This window comes from Phyllostomus hastatus, unplaced genomic scaffold (assembly GCF_019186645.2).
Source record: "Phyllostomus hastatus isolate PE091 unplaced genomic scaffold, TTU_PhHast_1.1 phas_contig_113, whole genome shotgun sequence".
NCBI classification, from domain to species: Eukaryota; Metazoa; Chordata; class Mammalia; order Chiroptera; family Phyllostomidae; genus Phyllostomus; species Phyllostomus hastatus.
In genome coordinates, this window is record NW_025333530.1 from 13,248,759 (window position 1) to 13,261,814 (window position 13,056).

The 13,056-nt window shown below is 38.7% G+C and overlaps 1 pseudogene; it reads right to left on the bottom strand.

The window, feature by feature from the left end:
• Positions 1-2,612: 2,612 nt before the first annotated feature.
• LOC123817667 lies at positions 2,613-4,888 on the bottom strand (annotated as a pseudogene).
• Between the last annotated feature and the right edge of the window lie 8,168 nt (positions 4,889-13,056).

Here is a 13,056-nt window from a genome sequence, read left to right on the forward strand (position 1 = left end):
TTGACGCCTACCAAATTCAAACCAAACTTCTAGTGCTGGGGCATGAACATTCATGTTTTTTAAAAGCTCTTCCACTGTGCAGTCAGGATTAAGAATCACGGTCTTCAATTCACTGGCATTAACCATTAAGCCTCTGATCAGATAACAAGGGTAGGGCTATATGCTGTGTAGAGTGAAATTAACAGTTTGTTTCCAGTGGTCCTGTGTCCAGAGTGAAATTAACAGTTTGTTTCAGTGGTCTATAGGGTACCGGTCCACATGGCAATGGTGAATATAGCTCAGCCCTGGTTTGGAAAACCGACAGGTGTGAGGCAACACACAGGAGCCAGGCCCACAGATTGGCTTTCCCATGAGGAACCAGGCCTAGATTATATCTAGGCTGCTTTGAGGCTTGCTTTTGCTAAGACTTCCTCACCCTGAATTAAGACAGCAAATGTTTAATGCATATCTTTGAAGTAACTTCCTAAAGTCTGTGCTTAACTGTCCCGAGGACAGAGTGTAACCAGATCAATCACTTTTATCATTCCTTTACATTTGCAACATCCTTTTCTTTGTTATTTGTGAGAAGTAATCAGCAATATCCTTTTCTTTGTTATCTGTAAAAGGTAATCACCTAAAGCAAACCTGAGAATAATGAATGAGGACCTTCCTTGATGTGATGTTCCCAGAAAGCAATAAAAGCCTGCCCAGGCAAGGGTTGAGACATTCTCTCACTCAGAGGGTGGCCATGCTGTCCCTTTTCTCCACAGGACTTTTGTAGTCCATGTGATTTTGTTCATGTGAAATTAACAGTTTCCACAACACCTTGGACACCACTGGCCAGAATCCGAATCAGTGGTCCTGTGTCCACCCTTATGAACCAAAGGCCTCTTTATAGATCTTTGGAGTGCCTGTGGCAATATATACTTTTGTTCCAAAGGAGGTGCTGAAATGGATCTCAATAATATGTTGAAAATTTAAATACAAGGCTATGCCATTCCCAAGGCTGAATAAAAATGTTCCCTTTTCTTTTTTCCATTTAAAATTATGTTCCTACATGTCATTTAATACAATTTGCCATTGGTTCTGCAGTCAGAGTAAATGATAACCCAGATGCCTGCATGATGTAGAAATTAAAATTTAAAATCAAATTATTTTGCTTTTTTGTGTTTAAGACAAAAAAGTCCAAACTTTTCACATTAATTTAGGATACAGAGAAGCTTAACATGTTCCCCAGTGTTTACTCTGCTCAGTATCAAGCAGAAGGATTTGTTGTGCTGGGGTAGATTTGGGCTTCCTTCCGGAGCTGTGTGCTGAGTGAACACTTGCTGGGAGAGGGCCATGTCTTCAAGGCCTCAAACTTTTATCAGTAAAATGTCAGTTTGCTCATGAGCCTCATTCTTTAGATAGTGGTAGGATATCAAGTGAGGGAAGTAACAGTGGCCAGATCACCAAGGGGTTCCTACACGGCTGTAAGGACATTAGGTTTGAATGAGTTAGATGGAAATCACTGGAGGGTTTTGAGCCTGAGAAGTGACTTGCATCTATCTCCACCTGTAACATCTGTGTGATTGAAGATCACTCTTTCATGCTTTTGTGTTTTACACTGATGTACCCACTCTTCCCTCTGTGAAACTGCTCAAATTTCCCGACATCATTTGAGGTGGTTGTCCCAGTCTTTCAGGGCAGTTTGCCAGTTGAAGACTGTGCATTGTCAGCTGTAGGAGGGTGCTTCTCGGTGGCAGCATGGATCCCAGTCCTCTGGAATGCCATTCCTGGCCCCTCTCTTGTACTCTTTGCTTTTCCTCTCTTAGGTTTCACTGAGCCACAGTCATTGTTTCTGGTGTAATATCAGTGAAAACATCTCCTCTACTCCAACCCCAAAAGACCATATAGTCTCTTTATAATAAATGCCTTCATTTCTTTCCATTATTTGATTAACAAAATAGACCTCCCTTATGTGGTTGAAACTGGTTTGGATCTCTGAAATCTAAAGCCATGTCAGTGCTCAACTTGAAGTCACAAAGGCACCCTGAACTTATGGACAAACCACTTACATTCACAGTCAGTCCCTCCTCAGTTTAATGGCCCTGGGGGACACTCAAAACAACATAAACAGATGAGCAGATTCTAGTACAGCTGATCCGGTACACTCAGCTTGTAATGCAAAAGGCATTTTATAGTCCTAGCCTGTAGACCTGCTGAGAAACACATTAAAGGCATCAGTAAAAAAGTGCTCTAACTTTATAGTGCTGGGATATCCTGCAATGTCACTCATACCTAGGATTGTGTCTCCACTTATTATCAAGACCTGTATGGTGAGCATTTGCTAAGGCCAATTAAAAATAACATTTCTGCTATAAACATCAGAGACGGTTGTTTTGATTTGCCAAAGTCAGAAATCCCTCATGACTTCACTTAGAAAACTTAAGGCTTCAAGCCACTTGCTCTGGCCATGTCAGTATTTTGGTATTCAAATTCTACTCCTTGTATATCATAAGATGCCAGCCATAGCACTACACCTTGGGTTTTGAGGAGCTTCCAATAAATTACACCTTTTTTTCTCCACTCAAAGCCGAAACTAATTGAGAGAAAAGGAGCCTTAGGAATAGGATAGAGACAAAAATGTCAGGTTATTGCCCAACCATTTGATCTGAATTCTGACTTTGAGGGCAATCTTTCTTAAAATGTTCCACAGAGCCACAAGGTCTGCAGCAACCACCATCAGCCTAGACTCCTTTGGGATTATCAGGGCAAGATCTGGACAGGTGTCCCATTTCCTCACAAACAAAACATTTTCCAAAAGGAAATTCACCAAGATCTGGGTCTACTTTAGCTTTGCACTTGGTTATTTCATGCTCTGTAGGTCCACATCAATAACATATTCCAGTGACCTTATCTTAATTTTCAAGGGTGGCTGGGCAATCTGTAATCCCATGACTAGGTTTTCTACAATGAAAACATAACATTGCATTTTTCTTTGCTGCTTATCTTCTGAGCCTTCCTTTCCTGCAAAGAAAGACTATCTTTCTTTAAAGCAACTGCAGTTTCTTCCCTTACTTTCTGATTGTTGCTCTTATCTCCTCATTGTCAACCATCTGTGAGTTTTATCTTAGGAATGCCATTCACATCTTTTTTTTCCTACTTAAAGTTGCTCTTTCTTTCTTTCTTTCTTTCTTTCTTTCTTTCTTTCTTTCTTTTTAAGTATATTTTATTGATTATGCTATTACAGTTTTCCTAATTTTTCCCCCTTTTTCCCCACTTTGCCCCACATCCCCCAAACCTCCATCCTTCTCCACCACCCTTAGTTCATGTCCATGGGTTGTACATATAAGTTATTTGACTTATCTGTTTCCTATAGTATTCTTAACCTCTCCCTGACTATTTTATGTCTACCAATTTGCTTCTTATTCCCTGTTACTCTCCCCTATTCTTCCCCTCCCCCTCACCACCAAAAACCCTCCATTTGATGTCCCTTTCCCTGATTCTGTTCCTGTTCTACTTGTTTGCATAGTTTTTGTCCTCCCCCTTTTTTAGGTTTAGTCGTTGATAGTTGTCATTTTACTGTTCATAGTTCTTGATCTCCTACTTCTTAGACAAGTCCCTTTAACTTTTCACGTACTAAGGGCTTGGTAATGATGGACTCCTTTAGCTTGACCTTATCTGAGAAACACTTTCTCTGCCCTTCCACACTAAATGATAGCTTTGCTGGATAGAATAATCTTGGATGTAGGTCCTTGCCTTTCATGACTTCACATACTTCTTTCCAGCCCCTTCTTGCCTATAAGATTTCTTTTGAGAAATCAGCTGATAGTCTTATGGGCACTCCTTTGTAGGTAACATCCTTTCCTGATGCTGCTTTTAAGATTTTCTCTTTATCTTTAATGTTGGTTAATGTAATGATGATGTGTTTTCATGTGTTACTCTTTGGGTCCACCTGCCTTGGGACTCTCTGAGCTTCCTGGACTTCCTGGAAGTGTATTTCCTTTGCCAAATTGGGGAAGTTTTCCTTCATTATTGGTTCAAATAACTTTTCCACTTCTTGCTCTTGTCCTTCTCCTTCTGGCACTCCTATGATTCTGACGTTACAGTGCTTAAAGTTGTCCCAGAGTTTCCTAAGCTTCTCCTCATTTTTTTGAATTCTTATTTCTTCATTCTGCTCTGGTTGGATGTTTATTTCTTCCTTTTGTTCCAAGTCATTTATTTGAGTCCCAGTATCCTTCCCTTCACTGTTGGTTCCCTGAATATTTTGCTTTATTTCACTTTGGGTAGCTTTCATTTGTTCCTTCATTTCAAAACCAAATTCAGTCAGTTCTGTGAGCATTCTGATTACCAGTGTTTTGAACTCTGCATCAGATAGGTTGGCTATCTCCTCATTTCTTAGCTCTTTTTCTGGAGTTTTGATCTGTTCTTTCATTTGGGCCATATTTTATTTGTCTTAGGGTACCTGTTATGTTGTAGGTGTGTTGGGCCTTAAGTATTCATCCAGGCAAGGCAACCCTCTTTGCTGCATTATGGCACTGTGAGTCTGGTGAATGTTTCTTTAACTTCTTGGTTGTTGGAGTTCCTTGCAGTTTGATTTTCTGGCACTTATGTTGTTTACTATTTTTAGATTGGTTGTTATCTTCCTTTTGGTTGCACAAGGAAGTAAAGGTTTTCTACCTACACCTCCATCTTGGCTGGAACTCCTTCCACATCTTCATTTAAGTATTCCTTTTTCATTTTGTTCATTTTGTGTTTTGCTTGGGGTACAACATTTTTAAGGAGCAGCCTATTGGATTCAAGTAGTTTACTCTTTTATAAGTTTTGGGGTTTTTTCCTCAAAGGACCCCTTCTTCATATGCTCCCATGATGTTGCAAGAAAGAATCTTTTGTTACGTGTGGCAGTAACTCATTATCATCTGGTCATGGTTTCATCAGGGGTACTGTAACCAGCACACGTGAATCCTCCAGAGCAGCAGAGTTAGCATGCCAGGGAAGCCCCTGCCATTATTTTCTCAAGCTGGTTCTGTAGTTCTTGCTCACTCTCTTCTCCTTCTGCTACCCACATGATGCATATGTTATGTTTTGTTGTTCCAAAGTTCCCTTAAACTATCCTCATTCTTTTTAAGTCTTTTTTTTTAGCTGCTCTGATTGGGTATTTTTTTTCTACCTTGTCTTCTAAATTGTTGATTTGATCCTTTGCATAATTCAACATACTTTTTATTCCTTCCATGGTATTCTTGATATCAGATATGTTATCCTGTGTTTTACATTACTTTATCTTTCTGTGATGCCTTCATATCTGTCTTCTAGTACATGAGCTATTTTGACAGCTGTTTGTATAATCTCCTTTTAAAATTATTTGTTGAGTTTTTTCTTTCAAAAATGGCTTTTACAATGGTTATCAGGAAGCTCAATGAGCTCACAGCGAATTACCAGAAACTACAGGGAAACTACAATGAACTCAGTGCAAATTATATTAACATGAAAAAGAAAATAGAAACTATCAACAAGGGCCAAGAGGAAATGAAGAATACAATTTCTTAACTGAAGAACACTGTAGAAGGAATAAAAGCAGGATTGATGAAGCAGAAGATGGGATCAGCAAGCTAGAGGACAAAGTAGAAAAAAACACCCAGAATGAAGAGGGATTAAGAGAAATGGAAGACAATATGAAACATAATGATATCTGTATAATAAGGATACCAGAAGGAGAAGAAGAGCAAGGAATAGAAAACTTATTTGAAAAAGTAATGCTGGAAAACTTCCCTAATTTGATGAGAGAAAACGTCACACAAATCCAGGAAACAAAGAGAGTTCCAATGAAGAGGAAACAAAAGAGGCCCACTTCAAGACATATCATAATTAAAATGGCAAAATACCAAGACAAAGAGAGAATCTTAAAAGCAGCAAGGGAGAAACAGGAAGTAACATACAAGGGAGCCCCAATAAGGTTAGCAGCTGACTTCTCAAGGGAAACACTCCAAGCCAGAAGAGAATGGCAAGAAATATTCCAAGTAATGAGAACCAGAGGTCTGCAACCAAGGCTACTTTACCCAGCAAGGCTCTCAATCAAGATAGAAGGTCAAATAAGGAACTTCCCAGACAAACAAAGTCTAAAAGAATACACATCCACCAAACGAGCTCTGCAAGAGATGCTAAAGGGACTGCTTTAAGGAAAGGAAGGAAGAGAGAGAGAGAGAGAAGCACAGATATGAAAATGGCAATGAATAAGTACCTATCAGTAATAACCTTAAATGTAAATGGATTAAATGCTCCAATCAAAAGACATAGAATAGCTGAATGGATAAGAAAGCATGACCCACACATATGCTGCCTACAAGAGACCCACCTCAGGATAAAAGACCTACACAGACTGAAAGCGAAGGGCTGAAAACAAATATTCCAAGGAAATGGACAGGGGGAAAAAAGCCGGGGTAGCAATACTCATATCAGACAAAATGGACTTCCAAGAAAGGGCCATAAAGAGAGACTCAGAAGGTCACTTCATAATACTCAAGGGAAGAATCCACCAAGAAGACATAAACATTGTAAATATACATGCACCCAACATAGGAGCACCCAAATACATAAAGAAAATCTTAGAGGACTTCCAGAAAGACACTGACAGCAACACAATTATTGTAGGGAATTTTAAGACCCCACTGTCAAAAATGGACAGATCTCCCAAACAAAATATCAACAAAGACATTATGGCATTGAACAATGCCCTAGATGAAATGAACTTAACTGATAGATCTAAAGCCCTCCATCCCTAACAAGCTAAATACATTCTTTCTAAATGCACATGGAACATTCTCAAAGATAGACCACATGATAGGACACAAAACAGGCCTCAAAAAATTCAAGAAAATAAGAACCATACCAAGCATTTTCTCTGACCACAAAGTACTGAAACTAGAAACCAACCCCAAGGGAAAAAAACCCAAACACTCAAAATCATGGAGATTGAATAGCATGCTATTAAACCATGAATGGGTCAAGAATGAAATTAGGGAAGAAATCAAAAAGTTTCTGGAAACAAATGAAAATGAACTCACAACAACCCAAAACTTATGGGACACAGCTAAGACAGTCCTCAGAGGGAAGTTCAAAGCAATACAGGCCTACCTAAAAAATACAGAAACATTTCAAAGAAACAACCTAACCCTACACCTACCAGACCTCGAGGAACAACAACAAAGACAGCCCAGAGCAAGTAGAAGGAAGGAAATAACCAAGATCAGAGCAGAATTAAATGACATAGAGACTAAAAGCACAATTCTAAGGATCAATGAATCCAGGAGCTGGGTCTTTGAAAAGATAAACAAAATCAACAAGCCTTTAAGCAGGCTCATCAAGAAAAAAAGAGAGAGGATCCAAATAAACACAATCAGAAATGAAAGAGGAGAGATTACAACTGACACCACAGAAATACAAAGGATTGTAAGAAACTACCATGCAGAACTGTATGCCAAGAAATTTGAAAACCTGGGTGAAAAGGAAAAATTTCTAGAAAAATGTAATCTTCCAAAACTCAATGAAGAAGAAGCAGAAAGCCTGAACAGGCCAATAACAACAGATGAAAAGGAAGCAGTAATCAAAAAACTCCTGACACACAAAAGCCCAGGTCCAAATGGTTTCACAGGAGAATTCTACAAAGCATTTAAGGAAGAGCTAACTACTATCCTTCACAGACAATTAAAAAAAAATGATGGAAGACTCCCAAACTATTTTTATGAAGCCAGCATCATCCTAATCCCAAAACCAGATAAAGACACAGCAAAGAAAGAAAACTTCAGGCCAATATCGCTGATGAACATAGATGCTAAAATCCTCAACAAAATATTGGCAAACCGCATCCAACAATACATTAAAAAGATCATACACCATGATCAAGGGAGATTCATCCCAGGGATGAAAGGATGGTTCAATATTCACAAATGAGTAAATATAATACGTCACATGAACAAAAACAAAGACAAAATCACATGATCATATCAACAGATGCAGGAAAAGCATTTGGTAAGGTACAGCACCCATTCATGATAAAAACACTAAGCAAAGTGGGACTACAGGGAGAATTCCTCAACATAATAAAGGCCATATATGAGAGACCTACAGCCAACATCATACTCAATGGGCAAAAACTAAAATCTTTTCCACTAAGATCAGGAACAAGACAAGGTTGTCCACTTTCACCACTTCTATTCAATATATTATTGGAAGTTGTAGCCACAGTGATCAGACAAGAAAAGGAGATAAAAGGCATCCAAATTGGAAAGGAGGAAACAACACTGTCATTGTTTGCAGATGACATGATAGTGTACATAAAAAATCCTATAGACTCCTCAAAAAACAATGCTCAACCTAATAAATGAATTTGGCAAAACAGCAGGATACAAAGTCAATATCCAGAAATCAAAGGCATTTTTGTATGCCAACAATGAAACAACAGAAGCAGAAATCAAGAAAAAAATCCCATTTGATACAGCAAAAAGAAAAATAAAATACCCGGGAATAAACCTAACCAAGGAAGTAAAAGACCTATATTCAGAAAACTACACAACACTGCAGAAAGAAATCAAGGAAGACACAAACAAATGGAAACATATACCATGTTCATGTATCAGAAGAATTAACATCATCAAAATGTCCATACTACCCAAAGCAATTTACAGATTCAATGCAATACCTACTAAAGTGCCAATGGCATATTTCACAGACATAGAACAAACACTTCAAAAATTTATATGGAACCATAAACGACCCCAAATAGCTGCTGCAATTTTGAGAAAGAAGATTAAAGTAGGAGGGATCACAGTGCCTGATACCAAACTGTATTACAAGGCCACTGTAATCAAAACAGCCTGGTACTGGCATAAAAACAGGCATATGGACCAATGGAACAGAACAGAGAGCCCAGAAATAAACCCAAGTGTCTGTGGTCAATTAATATTTGACAAGGGGGCAGCAACATAAAATAGAGTAAAAATAGCCTCTTCAACAAATGGTGTTGGGAGAGCTGGACAGCTATATGCAAAAAGAAAGAAAGAAACTCAAGCACCAACTTACACCATACACAAAATTAAATTCAAGGTGGATTTAAATGTAAGCTGTGACACCATTGAAGTCCTAGGGGAGAACATAGGCAGCAAAATCTCAGATATTTCATGCAGCAACATTTTTACTGATATGTCCCCTACAGCAAGAGACATAAAGGAAAGAATAAACAAATGGGATCTCATCAAAATAAAAAGCTTCTGCACAGCTAAAGAAAGCAGTATTAAAATAAAAAGAGAACCAAATGTATGGGAAAACATATTTGCCAATGATACATCAGACAAGGGTTTAATCTCCAAAATATATAAACAACTTACGTGACTCCACTGTAAGAAGATAAGCCACCCAATTAAAAAGTGGACAAAGGATTTGAACAGACACTTCTCCAAGGAGGACATACAGAGGATCCAAAGACACATGAAAAGATGCTTAGTATCACTAGCTATCAGAGAGATGCAAATTAAAACAACAATGAGATAGCACTTCACACCAGTCAGAATGGCCATCATAAACAAAGCAACAAACAACAAGTGTTGGAGAGGTTGTGGAGAAAAGGGGACCCTAGTGCACTGTTGGTGGGAATGCAGACTGGTACAACCACTATGGAAAATAGTATGAAATTTTCTCAGAAAACTAAAAATGGATCTGCCTTTTGACCCAGCAATTCCACTGCTAGGATTATATCCTAAGAACCCTGAAACACCAATCCAAAAGAACCTATGCACCCCAATGTTCATACCTGCACAATTTACAACAGCCAAGTGTTGGAAGCATCCTGGGTGCCCATCAGTAAATGAATGGATCAAAAAACTATGGTACATTTACACAATGGAAATCTATGCAGCAGAAAGAAAGAAGGAGCTCCTACCCTTTGTGATAGCATGGATGGAACTGGAAAGGATTATGCTAAGCGAAATAAGCCAGGTGGTGAGGGACAAATACCATATGATCTCACCTTTAACAGGAACCTAAACAATAAAACAAACAAACAAGCAAAATATAACCAAAGACACTGAACTAGAGAACAGGCCGACAGTGACCAGAGGGGAGAGGGTAGGGAATTTCAGGGGAAAAGGGGAAGGCTTTACAGGAACAAGTATAAAAGACACATGGACAAAAACTAGGGGGGGAGTTGAAATGGGAGGGAGGTGGGGAGGGCTAGGGGATGGGCTGGGATGGGAGTAAAAGACAGAAAACTATGCTTGAACAACAATTAAAATTTTAAAAATGGCTTAATTTCTAGCAGTATCATTCTTCAGCTCTGCCTATGGATTTATGATGTCTAGTTGTTTTTTTTTTTTAACTTTTCAGTTCCTTTTATGTTACTAATCAATTTAAACATCTCTATTTTACAGTCTCTTTAATAGCTCAATTAAATCAAGTTCCTATTGTTTGTATGTGCTGATTCTTACATTTGGCAGATTGTTTACCCAAGTATTTTGTAATTTTGAAAGGTGAGCTTATTTTCATCAGAACTTTCTCTGTGGGAATCTTGAGCACCTTGTGTTAAGAGCAATTCACTGCAGATATTTCATGTCTACTTATGTCATTTTCTCAGGGCTATTACTGACAAAGGATCAGTTTTATTTTAATTTCTTGGCTTCAGAGTTTCCAGACCTCAAGAGTAGTGTGAATTACTGAGAAGATTCCCAGGGCAAGACAGACACTTTTCCTCATCATCTTCCTGTGCTAGTGGCACAATGTTTTCTTGATTCCCTTTCACTGAGGGTTCATCCTCTACATGTCCCACCTTCATGGTGGGCTTGAGGAGAGGTGCATTTAAATGCATAGGAGAATTTATAAGAAAGTAAGGGGAAATTCTCAGGGCCCAAAATAAAGAGAACTATGAAAACTAGAGAGGTAAATTGTGAGCTGACATTCTAACTGCCCTGGTACAATTTGCCAATTCCCTTAACCCATGGGTTTCAGCTTTCACATCTATAAGTGAACTGATGAAACCTTGGCAGCAGGTGGGAAATTAATAAACTGGTTTTTACATCTTATCCAGCATTTCTGTGTTTTGCTGGAGAGGAGGAGTATAGGTATCAAGTTTGCTACATAGCTAGAAATAAACCCAGGTATCTATGGTCAATTAATATTTGACAAAGGGGGTACAAGCATAAAATGCAGTAAAAGTAGCCTCTTCAACAAATGGTGTTGAGAGATCTGGACAGCTACATGCAAAAAAATGAAACTCTATCACCAACTTACCCCATACACAAAAATAAGCTCAAAGTGGATAAAAGACTTAAATATAAGTTGTGACATCATAAGAGTCCTAGAGGCAAACATAGGCAGGGAAATCTCAGATATTCCATGCAGCAATATTGTCAACAATATGTCTGCTACAGCAAGGGGCATAAAGGAAAGAATAAATGAATGGGACTTCATCAAAATAAAAAGCTTCTCCATGGCTAAAGAAAACATCAGCAAAACGAAAAGGGAGCCAACTGTATGGGAAAATATATTTGCCAATGATACCTTGGAGAAGGGTTTGATCTCCAAAATAACATGACTCCACTCCAGGAAGACAAATAATCCAATTAAAAAATGGGCAAAAAACCTGAACAGACACTTCTTCAAGGAGGACAAACAGAGGGTCCAGAGATATATGAAAGAATGCTCAGCGTCACTAGCCATCAGAGAGATGCAAATTAAAACCACAATGAGACACCACTTCACACTAGTCAGAGTGGCCATTGTAAGCAAATAAACAAACAAATGCTGGTGAGGTTTCAGAGAAAAGGGAACCCTAGTACACTGTTGGTGGGAATGCACACTGGTGTAGCCACTGTGGAAAACAGTATGGAATTTCCTTGAAAAACTAAAAATGGAACTGTATTTTGGTCCAGTGATTCCACTGCTGGGATTACATCTTAAGAACCCCCAAAATACCAATTCAAAAGAACCTAGAAACCCAATGTTCATAACATTGTTATTTACAATAGCCAAGTGCTGGAAGCACCCTGGTTGTCCATCAGTAAATGAGTGGATCAAAAAACTGGGGTACATTGGCACAATGGAATACTATACAGCAGAAAGAAAGAAGGAGCTCCTACCCTTTGTGACAGCATGGACAGAGCTGAATATCATTAAGCTAAGTGAAGTAAGTCAGGCGGTGAGAGATATATACCATATGATCTCACCTATAAGTGGAACCTAAACAACAAAACAAACAAGCAAGTCAAATGACCAGAAACATTGAACCAAAGAACAAACTGACAGTAACCGGAGGGATAGGAGGATAATGCGGGAAAGAAGGAAAAGGATTGTCAAGGAACATGTATAAAGGACACATGATCAAAGCCAAAGGAAAAAGGATTGAGGGTGGGAAGTGGGGCAGAAGGTGGGGACGGTGCAATGGGGGAAAGTGGTGGTGGGAAAGTAGAGACAACTGCACTTGAAAAATAAAAAAGATTCTGATACTAAAAAAAAAACAATAAAAAAAGACTTGTTTCATGTCTTAACATATGTTCTATCTAAGTCAAAGTAGCTATGAGCACTTTGACTTATGAGCACTTGAGTTCTATGTGCACTTGAAAAGTATGTGGGAACTTCCACTCAAGATGACATCACAGACAAACACAGCTTGCCTCCTCACACAACCACATGAAGATTACAACTAAAGAACAATCATCACTCTTTTTAAATATATTTTATTGATTATGCTATTACAGTTGTCCCATTTCCCCCCTTCACTCCCCTCCAACCTGTACACCCTCTCCCACCCATATCCCCCTCTTTAGTCATGTGCATGTGTCATATTTATAAGTTCTTTAGCCTCTACATTTTCCATACTATTCTTACCCTCCCCCTATCTATTTTCAACCTACAATCGATGCTACTTATTCTCTGTACCTTTTCTCCCTCTCTCCTCCTCCCACTCCCCTGTTGCTAACCCTTCATGTGATCTCCATTTCTGTGGTTCTGCTCCTGCTCTAGTTCTTTGCTTAGTTTCTTTGGTTTTGCTTTAGGTGTGGTTGTTAATAATTGTGAGTTTGCTATCATTTTACTATACATGTTTTTTCTGTA